This window comes from Misgurnus anguillicaudatus, chromosome 23, assembly GCF_027580225.2.
Source record: "Misgurnus anguillicaudatus chromosome 23, ASM2758022v2, whole genome shotgun sequence".
Lineage (NCBI taxonomy): Eukaryota > Metazoa > Chordata > Actinopteri > Cypriniformes > Cobitidae > Misgurnus > Misgurnus anguillicaudatus.
Window position 1 is genome coordinate 18,846,460 of NC_073359.2, and position 12,198 is coordinate 18,858,657.

Here is a 12,198-nt window from a genome sequence, read left to right on the forward strand (position 1 = left end):
CTCAGAAGGCCAGCGGACTGTTGCCATGGCAACAAATGGAAAGCGTAACATCCTTGAGCCGGGCCAGCGTTTGAGCTCGTGCGACTTGAGATTTTCCCGCTTCTCACCATCGCTGAGGTGAAGAGACACGACCTGTTGTGTAAAACTGTTGTATTATTTTTAGCTCCATGGCGGAGTGACGACAGTCGTCCCACTTCTGTACGACACTGGTAAGTGGTGTGTAAAACAGACCCTGCGTCCGAAATTGCGTGTTGTGACAGCACGTACAGAATTAAATTAAGTAGCTACTTGACCGTTAAATTAGTTTTATTTATAGGATGTGTGTGGGTGCAGTATACTCGATGATCCGACACGTTTTTATTATTATGTGACCCGTCCAGTCGTTGACCTATGACGTAGCCTAATAACAACAGCTAAAATAATTTACTCAAGAGTTGTTTAACAAGTATACTTTAACCATGAATAATACATTACTTACACATAAACAGAGCCACCTGTCTCACAGTTTTCTGAATATTTTTAAATTAATAACTTCTTAATATGGCAGCTCCTCAACTGGCCTCATGGGATAGAAAAGTGTCCATTGGATGCATACTGAGAAACATCAGAAAGCAGACCAGTTAAATATAGCTTATCTTAAATAATGTTTCTGCATACTGATGATTGGGACATTTGCATACATATTTACACTAAAATATGGAAACTTCAGACACAGTGAGAGGGGCTCTTATAAATCAATCTATATCCTTGAGATAAAGTTTTCAAAGCATTTAACCTACAAAGTTTTTTTACCTATTCAGAATAGCAGCACTTTCAGTAACTGTAGATGTGTTTGTGCATGTAAACTCACTCATTGGCAGCATTCAGTAGTAACTTCTATTCCATCATACAAGTCAGGAAAGGATGTAATAATTATTTACTCCTCGTAAATGAATCACCCTTCAATTACGTATGTGCATCAGTACTCAACATGAAGCAGGATATCAAGCAAAGGTTGAAAGAAGAAAATAAAACTTTTTATTAATATTTAAACAACCTAAAGGGCAGACGGGTCTTTAAAATAAACAGCACAGCTCCATGCAGATATCAACATTAAGGGGATTACCATGGAACATAGGCACCATGGGGTAACATACTCTGCAAATTTAATGATTTCTTAAGCTGCATGCACACTAGAAGTGGCAGAGCGGCACAATCTCATGACTTTCAGTGGAAACTTGGTGACACGAGTGACAGTGTATGTTGTCGACAAGAAGGGGGCGTGGCCGCCGACACAACACAGTTTAACTTTATGCAAATGATGAGCGACTTTCGGGAGCGACTACCAATTGGAATGAAGTAGTGGACTTCACGTCATCCGTCTTTCTTCAGTTACTGTAGTGGACAGATACTTAATTGTTAAGCCTTGGTCAGACCGCCAGGGACTAGCAGCTGCAGAGCAACATGATCTCATTGATTTCAATAGAAGCTTGATGACTTCCGGTCATGAGTGAAAAGCTGCATTCAGACTAGCAGGGACTAGCAGTAGCAGAGCGACGCAATCTCATTGATTTCAATGGAAGCTTTGCAACTTCTGGTGACACGAGCGACAGTGACCGTTGGCGACTGGATGGGGCGTTTCCAGTTGCGCGACAAAGTTGAGAAATGTTTAACTTTATACAAATTATGAACGACTTTCCGGAGCGACTACCAATGAGAAGGTAGCAGTGAAGTTCACGTCATCCGTCTCTTGTCAGTTACTGTAGTGGACAGTACTCATTTGTTTATGACAACCAGATTTAGAAATGCCTCTTTTGAAAGAGATGAGCGACACACAGCGACAAAGTAGCTTATAATGTGAATGCATCTTAACTGTTATCGACAAGAAGTGGGTGCCGGAGTGAAATAGTGGAGATGATGGGAGTGAAGTAGTGGAGTTCACATCGTCCGTCTTTTGTCAGTTACTGTAGTGGACAGATACTTAATTGTTAAGGCCTGGTCAGACGCCAGGGATTAGCAGTAGCAGAGCAACATGAACTCATTCATTTCAATAGAAGCTTGATGACTTCTGCAACGTGAGTGACAGTATTACAGTAAAGCTGCATTTAGACTAGCAGCGACGTGATCTCATTGATTTCAATGGAAGCTTGGCGACTTCCGCGACATGAGTGACAGTGACCGTTGGCCACTGGATGGGGCATGTTCAGTTGTGCAACAAAGTTGAGAAATGTTTAACTTTATGCAAATTATGAGCGACTTTCGGGAGCGAATACCAATGAGAAGGAAGCAGTGAAGTTCACGTCATCCATCTCTCGTCAGTTACTGGAGTGGACGGTACTCATTTGTTTATGTCAATCAGATTTAGAAACGCCTCTTTTGAAAGAGACGAGTGACACACAGTGACAAAGTAGCTTATAACGTGAATGTACCTTAACTGTTGTCGACAAGAAGTGGGTGCGGCCAGAATCACAACAGATTTCAACTTTATGCAAATGATGAGCCACTTTCGGGACCGACTACCAATTGGAATGAAGTAGTGGAGTTTATGTCATCCGTCTTTCGTCAGTTACTGGAGTGGACGGTACTCATTTGTTTATGACAACCAGATTTAGAAATGCCTCTTTCGAAAGAGACGAACGTCACACAGCGACAAAGTCGCTTATAATGTGAATGTACCTTAACTGTTATCGACAAGAAGTGGGCGTGGCTAGAATCAAAACAGATTTCAACTTTATGCAAAAGATGAGCGCCTTTTGGGACTACCAATGGAAGTAAAGTAGTGGAGTTCATGTCATTCGTTTTTCAGACCGCCAGTGGATAGCAGTGCCTAAGCGACATGATTGCATTCATTCCATTAAAAGCTTGGCGACACCAGTGTCAATGACCATTGGCGACAGAAAGTGGGTGTGTCCAGCGACACAACAAAGTTAAGAAAAGTTTAACTTTATGCAAATCATGAATGGCTTACGGGAGCAACTGCCAATGAGAGCGAAGCAGCAGTGGAGATCACGTCATCCGTCTCTCATCAGTTACTCCATTGGACGCTATACCCTTTTGTTTATGACAAATAGAATTAGGAACACCTTCTAGCGACCATATTGAATGAGATGGGTGACATACAGCGAGAAAGTCGCTATTGGTCTGAATGGGGCTTTACTTGGACAACCAGAATTAGGAACGCCTCCTAACGACCTCATCAAAAGAGACAACAAAGTCATTGGTGGTGTGCATGCAGCTTTACTAAAATACTTGAAGTACCATAATCCAAAAAACATAATTTTGTAGGTATTTTGGCCATAATAAACAATGTGGAATGTATTTCATCTGAAACCTTAGCAAAGTCTTGTGCTTACTAGATGTTTTCTGCTTTAGCAACTTTACATCCGCCTTGTTTTTTATGCAGATGCGAAGCTAAAATTTACATTCTGCGCAATTAAGATGTATGAGGTATAACCTTTTACATATTCATGAATATCCTCACGTCTAAGTGAATCAGCTGTTAGCTCGAGTTCCTCATCAAGAAACTTTGACCTTACCATAGTTGCGTCCTTTTGGGACAGCGTACAGATGAATCACTGTGAACCACAGCGAAGTTGTCTTTTTTAAATGGTTATGAAACAAACACATACACACATTCCATGCACGTAGTTATCACCGTATGCTCACACATAAGTCATTACTACCTTTGCTGCTTGTGAGTAAATGCTGAATTGTTTCTCCATACGCTAACTTCAACAAGTGACTCACCCCTGTTTATTTTTGTCCTAAAAATGCTAATATGTTCTCCTTGAACTTCAAAACACTTTCATTTGGCCATGATTAGCCTGTCCTTTGAATTGCCCTCAGAAGTTAATGACTTTTGGTATGAGGACTACATCTGCTAGTGCAATCACTTCAGGTTTAATTGAGAAAACATAGTAGGCTGAGGATTTACTGCGGCTTCTGTGCAGTCTTTGTTTAATGTCCGTAGATCTCGTAAATTAAATAATTTGATGTGTAGATGTATATTTAGTTTCTCTTTCTCACTTTTCTCCCTCTCTTTTATAAATATACACACAAATGTGCCTTAATATGTTCCTGTTAAGGTGTCTGAAATGCCTTTTAGATGTTGGACCTTCTTGTATCCATTTGCTCATTGAGGTTTGTGCCACTGCCAAAGCATCTCAAAACGACACAGGAAGCTTTATTTCCTGATAAAGAGGGTAAAAGCAACATTACTCATAGATGTAAGATATTGAAAGTTGAGCAAATCTGACTTTGAATAAATGAATAAATTGGAGCTGCAGCTGTGACTCACCACCATATATAAATGTTGAACTTTTGAAAGGTGTAAACAATTTAAAATATCCTTTAAAATAAAAGACTCCTTTTACGAAAGCCAGCAGTATTCCCAGTTGTTTATGGATACATGGAAGGAATATAAAATCGGTAATCAGGCTTTCAACCATACAGATACAGTACTGTGCAAAAGTCTTAGGCCACCACCAACAGACTTGTTGTTTTAGAAGTTTTAATGTCCATCCATATTTTAATTTATGTCAATCCTTTAATAAAAACGTAGCACTTTTCTAAGGGGATTTAAAAGAGGAACTATATTTTGTGGCGTAATAGCACATTTTGGAGTACTTCGACTCGCCTGAAAAGTCCGCTCCCCTTCTCACTCTCATAATGGGAGAGGGAGGGTGTTACTGCGCCGAGTCGAAGTACTCCCAAAAGTGCTATTACGCCATAAAATATAGTTCCTCTTTTAAATCCGCTTAGAAAAGCGCTATGTTTTATTTTGTACCACCAAACTTGCTCGTATAACTACTCGTCTTAAATAGGAAAAACGTTGATGTGTTTGGTCACTTCTAACTTTATCTCTAAATGGTACCATTTAATGAATGGGGCTAAGCTAAATGCTATCGAAGCGTCGCAGCGCGCTCCAGCGCTTACGTGCACGCACACAGATGACAGAGGGATGTATCAACAATTCTTAGTTAAGGTAATAACATATTTTAATATTGAAAATGAGTAGACTATTCCTTTAAATCATTACTTAAAAATGTTTCCCATTTCACCATATCCACAGGTACAGGGATAATATACAATAAATCTGTGGGGCAGCAATTTAAAACATTTAAAAATAGATGCATTTGTTTAAAGCAAAGCATTTATTTACTTACCAGGCTACAGGTAAAGCAGCTCTTCCTCTTTACGCCTTCTAACGTCTTATAGTCGGTCCTCATTTATGTCCAAGAGACTTTTAATCTTTTGATTATTCATATTTAAAAGCGTTTTTGTGCTCCTGCGCATCCATGTATGTGATAAGCGAACCCGCGTTGTCGTCCCGTTTATAGGCGCATATTACTAACACACTCATTAAATAACAAAACATTATTGAATTTAAGTTGCCTCAAAATAGCAACGCGCCAACAGTGCCCCTGAACACAACTCATTTTCAGACCAGAACGCCCATGGGCGCGAAATTGCATTTGCTATTTAAACAACGTGGCGCTAAACGTGAAAATGATCATTGCGCTGCTGCATTGCGCTTGGTGTATGATAGAGCCCATAATGACAATCCTGAACCCACAAATCAAATCCAGGAAACAGTCCATTAATCATTAAAATGACCTATACTCAGGAGGACTCCACTAAGATCATGTTTACTATGTCATTCCATCATTCAGATGACTGATGTCTGCTATAACCCATCTTTTGGGCCCGTCCGGCGCCATACCTTGATTATTACCGGCATGTAGCGTTTTACTCAGTCTTCGCTCTCTTCATCGGGATGTGAAATAGCCGATCAGAAAGTGGCGAGTGGTAAAGTAAGTTGCTATGGCAACTGTGAGTCATTCTGCAGCAAGCAGAATAGTCACACTTCTACAATAGACTGTGCTGCCCCTTTCTCTCCTTCAACACATGCACGGCTTCCATTCATCATGCATTCTTTTATTTCCACCATCACCTTTACCGCACACAATAATATCACACGTCACAGAGGTCAGTTGCATTTAAATGGACTTGCAGTAAGCGGCGCTCACTCTCTTTTTGTGACACTGCGCTAGACTCTGGCCAGAACCTTTCTGGAGTTTTATTTATATTACCTGACCTGTTTGGAATTTTGCTTATTTATTGATAAGTAGCTGTCTGATGGGTAGTGCTGCTTAGTTTTAACCACTGACTACAATTGTAAGTGTTTCCTAGCAGTTGAAAGCTGCGCATTATGAGACAATCTGATTGGGTTGATGGATGCCATACTCCTATGTGAAGTGAGCTTACATTGCTCCGTTATATTGCTAAACCCTATTTTTGATGCTCGATTTGCATTACCTCGCATCACTATTACTATTGCTCATATGTTTGGTTAGGGGAAAAATCCCTCGCAAAACCGAGCTCATTCAGATGGTAAAGGCTTATTCCGAGATGACTTTGTACGAAGATATTGAACTTAATAGAAAGTCTTTTAAAGAAAAGGCCATCTTTTCATAGCTCACCCAAAACACAAGGTCAGTAAGATCTTTATAGATTTAAAAGACAGAAACTTGTACAATAGTAAGGCATTTTAAGTGAATCATTCCTCTCTGGTTAAACATTGATGTGGCTGTGCTTTCTTTAGATAAGTGCCATTAAAGAGTTTTTTTCTTGTGCTGCAGACCACAACGTATAAAGAAAATCACAGTGGACTGACGCACAGGGATGTTATGGAGGTGGATGCAGACAAGAGGAACCCTACGCTCATCATCCTTATGAGAGGAGGAAGAGAGGCAGAGGAGGAAGAGCATGTGGGTGGATGTGTGGGCATGAGCCGGATCCTAATCAGCTTTCCAGGGAACTCTCTCTCTCATTCAGTGTATCTTTTTTTTGCTTCAAAGCTTCTCTTTTCATTTTAATTTAAAGTATTTATTGCCATGATTTTTTTTGCATGTAATATTGCAAATGCAGCAGTGAAATGCACACTAACACACACGTGGGATTGTTTTACTATATTAGTGAGGACATCTCATAGACTTCCATTGTTTTTATGCCAGCCTAATTATATTTTCTGTTGCCTAGACATAAGATTTACAGTAAAACGTAATTAGTTTCATTTCATTTAGCGTTTTTAATTAAAGGAAAACATCACAGTTTTTCAATATTTTACTATGTTCTTACCTCAACTTAGACAAATTAATATATGCCTATCTTTTTAAATGCGTGCACATAATCTTTGTTCAGCGCGTTGTGAATGTGTTAGCATTTAGCCTAGCACTATTCATTCCTTAGGATCCAAACAGGGATGAATTTGGAAGCCACCAAACACTTCCATTGTTTCTCTATTTAAAGATTGTTACATGAGTAGTTACACAAGTAAGTATGGTGGCACAAAATAAAACGTGGCGATTTTTAAGCGGATTAAAAATGAGAACTATATTGTATGGAGGAAGAGCACTTAGGCCCTGTTTACATTAGAGCATTTGCGTTTTAAAACGGCATTTTAAAATGAAAACTATCCTCCTTTATACTGGCATTTTTAAAAAGAATCTTTATCCACACTATACACGACCATAAACACATGAAACATGACCAATCACCTATCTGGGCATGTGCAAAAAAGTGTAAAATAACTTATTACTCTAATAATAGCTTACCTTTACAGTACGCATTTATGCAGCCAAGGGGTGTGCGATATTGACAAAAATGCATACCTGGATCCTTTGCCGGCAACTACAACAGACACTATTTTTGAACCTTTAAAAATGTGTTTTTGAAAGTCTTCAGTTCCGCCCTACAACATATTAATGTGATTAATAGGTTAATGTTGATGTTATAAACCAAACAGAAAGGTCTTTATGATTTAAAAAGGAAGCGCTCAAGTGAACAGTACTAAACAGTATAGCAAACTTGAAGCAAAAATAAATTTCAGCAAATGCAAACTTCAATTAAACATAATAAGAGGTAAACACCAACTTAATTATCTTCCATTAACTGTCACTGTTCAGTGTGCAATTAATTAATACAAGTTAATATGACGTTAATTTTTAAAAGTGTGCGAGGTCCGTGCACATCCTCCGCTAGCAACACAGAAATAGCAAAAACCGCAATCGGCTAAACGAGCATTACATATAAATTTGACGTTGATTTTATTGTTTTTATTAATTTATATTCACAAAAGTTATCAACAAAACATCGATTAAAATTAAGAGACAAATTCTATGAAACAAAATTAATTTTAATGTAGCAAACAAAACCTAAATTAAACTCGAAAATAATGTCTGACCCATTACAATTCTCCCTTCATATTGGCCTTTACAACGCCCTATATGGCGTTTAAAATTACAGTCTATGTTTCGTAATAAGCGAACTAAATTTAAACAAAACCTAAACAACATTACAACAATATTCAAACCCAACAATACTCAAACATAAATATAAAACAGACATTATCTATAAGGATACATGTTAAAACAATCTGATATAGCGTTTATAATAGCTGGTTGGTAGATGTTTACTATTTTTGGCAAAACCTCCATTGCAAACCTCCATTTACCTGAATAAAAATAATTCTTACTTTGAAAATGATGCGCTGTCACATTAAAGGTATAGCGGAAGATTTCAGTTTTCCGGGTGGATCATCAAGACTATTGGTCATCCCAGATGTCAATCATTCTGATTATATGTTGACATATAACCGTCGTACGTGCTCGCCTCTAGGTTCGCTTGCTGCACATGCGCACTTTCACGTGTATGTGTGTTGTGCTACGGTTTCAACCATTCATTGAAGCTCGCGTTCTCGCTATGTTTTTTTTCAAAATGTCTGAGGGTCGCAAGAGAAAAAGTGTCTACGAATTGTATGACAAGAAGAGAAAGGACTATAAAGAAAAGAAACAAGACCAGAATGTTTATGGGAGACTATTTCACACGCTGGCGTGAGCTAAAAGGACAGGTTGGGCTTCCCACGCGAAGTTTCTACTGGAAAGGTACATTTTGTCATGCTATTTGGAGAAATCCATTTAAAATCACTGCTAGTAAAAGTTGATGTAAGCTATGATTAGCGATGCTAGTCCTGGCACAAGTCACGAACCGCACAGACATGGTAAACATGCCGACAGAAACTTGTAAACAGAGTCGGTGGTGTAGTGTAAATGAAAGGTTCATTTACTTTGACCTCGGGTGCAGTAATATTGACAGAGGTTTGAACAAGAGGGGGAGTAGTCAGGAGTGATGATGTTAGTGCGCCGAGGTCGAAGTGCTACAAACTAAGTGCTCTTCCGCCATACAATATAGTTCTCATTTTTTATCTGCTTAAAAATAGCCAGGTTTTATTTTGTGCCACCATACTTTCTTGTGTAACTACTCATGTAACAGTCTTTAAATAGGGAAAACATGGACGTGTTTGATGGCTTCTAAATTCATCCCTGTTTGGATCCTAAGGAATGAATGGGGCTAGGCTAAATGCTAACACATTCACGACGCGCTGTACAAAGATTAAGGGCATGCATTGAAAATAGGTATTCATTTCTCTAAGTTGAGGTAAGAACATAGTAAAATTTTGAAAACTGTGTTGTTTTCCTTTAAGGGAGACCATATAATTTTACTATATGGGTGAGAACATGTAAAAAAGCCAGACTGTAACTGACAGCAAAAATGAAAAAAAAAATGTATTTATGTGAATAAGAATGAATAACATTAGAATGAAAAATAGGAAAATATTTTTTTATCAAGATATTTATAGACATTTTGACTCTTAAATAGAGAACACATTTATTTTTTTTCTATATCTCTATATGCCCATTCAAGTGGGCTACACTCCCTATGACTCATTCATAAGCACTGGCTCGATCACTTAACAAGTTCCCACTTTCCTCTGCCTACTCGGCCCCTTAGGAAAAGAGCAGAATCACATCACATTGTTCTCCCTATACAGCCATTACCGTTCATCAGGGTGAATGTTAAAAGGGACAGTTTCTTGCATTAGCATCTTGTGTCTGTGTGAAAATGCTCTGAAGATCTTTGAGGTTTGAAATGTTACAGACTTATCTGACTGTCCATCAATGTTTTATCTTTCGTGTTCTCACGCGTAATAAAAACATGGTACTTTTTACGTGATGTCAGAATGAGCCCACAAAGGAAGAGATAAGACAATTTAGAAAAAATGTTACAGCTCAAGGTTGGCTCTTTAGTTGGTAGATTAAAATCAAGATATTCAGTTGCTGTTTGTAAACACAACATTTCGAAGGCATTCGAAACAGCTCCAGAAGTGCGCCAAGAAACATAATATTTAGCTGGAAAGTATGTTTATGTAAATATTTAGCACTGAAAAAACTGTCGCAAACATTTATGTACAAATTTACGATGTTAACATTATTTGTCAGTCTCCGACTAAGAGCGTAATGCTTGGTGGCCAATGTAGTGACAGGTGAGGCTTCCTTGTTATGGCCGAAGTATGGTACATTTTTATGAGTATGTGAGGGTTCGCATATAGTGCGCATTGCGCAATTTTCATTACTCGAAGCTAAAGTACGCGAACAGACATATTTTTAAAGGGGACATGTCATGTAAATCTGACTTTTTCCATGTTTAAGTGCTATAATTGGTTCCCCAGTGCTTGTATCAACTTGGAAAATATGAAAAAGAACAACCCAGTAACTTAGTTTTGTTAAACCATCTCTGCAAACGTGAAAAAATAGGTCATTGAAATCTGGCTCCCCTTGTGATGTCAGAAGGGGATAATACCGCCCCTAATCTGCACTATCCAACCACGGCACTGCTATTTAGTGCAGAGATCAACTCATTTGCATTTAAAAGGATTTTCATTTTGTGTGCGTGCACGTAAGCGCTGGAGTGTGCTGCGACGCTTCGATAGCATTTAGCTTAGCCCCATTCATTCAATGGTACCATTTAGAGATAAAGTTAGATGTGACCAAACACATCAACGTTTTTCCTATTTAAGACGAGTAGTTATACGAGCAAGTTTGGTGGTGAAAAATAAAACGCAGCGCTTTTCCAAGCGGATTCAAAAGAGGAACTATATTTTATGGCGTAATAGCACTTTTGGGAGTACTTCGACTCGACGCAGTAACACCCTCCCTCTCCCATTATGAGAGTGAGAAGGGGAGCGGACTTTTCAGGCGAGTCGAAGTACTCCCAAAAGTGCTATTACACCATAAAATATAGTTCCTCTTTTAAATCCGCTTAGAAAAGCGCTACGTTTTATTTTGTACCACCAAACTTGCTCGTATAACTACTCGTCTTAAATAGGAAAAACATTGATGTGTTTGGTCACTTCTAACTTTATCTCTGATTGGTACCATTGAATGAATGGGGCTAAGCTAAATGCTATCGAAGCGTCGCAGCGCGCTCCAGCGCTTATGTGCACGCACACAGATGATAGAGGGATGTATCAACAATTCTTAGTTAAGGTAATAACATATTTTAATATTGAAAATGAGTAGACTATTCCTTTAAGCTCGTACTGACATCACTTTTGATTGTAGACTTTGGTATCTTGGCAGATCTGAACACAAAATGAGATATTTCTGAGATACGTGAGGTTACTGGAGGTTTGAAATCTCAAAAGCACTTGACTTCCATGCAAAAGTCTCCATTCGCTTTTCATTTAACCTCATGGCTGTCTACAAGAAACTTGTAAGATGTACAAAAACTCTCATTTGAGATTCTTTACCCTGTGGGAATTTTATTTGGCAGATACATTCAAATGCTTCTGATGTGTGGCACATTGAAAATACCAGTAACCAGTTTTTCCCATTTTAAACATGGCTTAATTAGAGAGGAGAGTCTGAGTGACCTTCCAATAAAAGTGTGTCTTATCTCGTCTGAGTCACCAGGTCTCCCACGCATTCTCTCTCTTTCTCTCCCCTCCCTCATCTAAATGAGAACAGGCCGATTGAAATGTTGATGCTGTGCTCTTGCAGAGTACCATTCTGTCTCTTTCCATGGCATGGGGAATGAGTTACATTTCTCCTCCATTAATTTGTGCATTGCTGGTGACTCACTGGCCATCTCCGCTTAATGGATATTGTGTTTCATAAAGCAGACACATTTAATACGCCATTTGTTTCTGCAACTTCAAATCTCATGGTGATTCTAGGCACGCTACACGCAATTTTAACTTTTGATTCTTCCATTATGAAAATAAATGAATCCACACAGATAAGTCTCCAAGGGGCAACCCCATCCTTTGTTGTATATCCCTGGTTTGCCAAAGATACAGTATGTTTTCAGCAGTCCATT

At 38.7% G+C, this 12,198-nt stretch overlaps 1 long non-coding RNA gene across 1 annotated transcript in view; it reads left to right on the forward strand.

Moving 5' to 3' along the window:
* The first annotated feature begins 32 nt into the window (after positions 1-32).
* Positions 33-12,198, forward strand: part of LOC129452820 (uncharacterized) — a 34,288-nt gene continuing 22,122 nt past the window's right edge. The window contains exons 1-2 of the long non-coding RNA XR_008647274.2: positions 33-209; positions 6,621-6,749. This is a non-coding gene — a long non-coding RNA (uncharacterized lncRNA). The remainder of the gene's footprint in view (positions 210-6,620; positions 6,750-12,198) is intronic.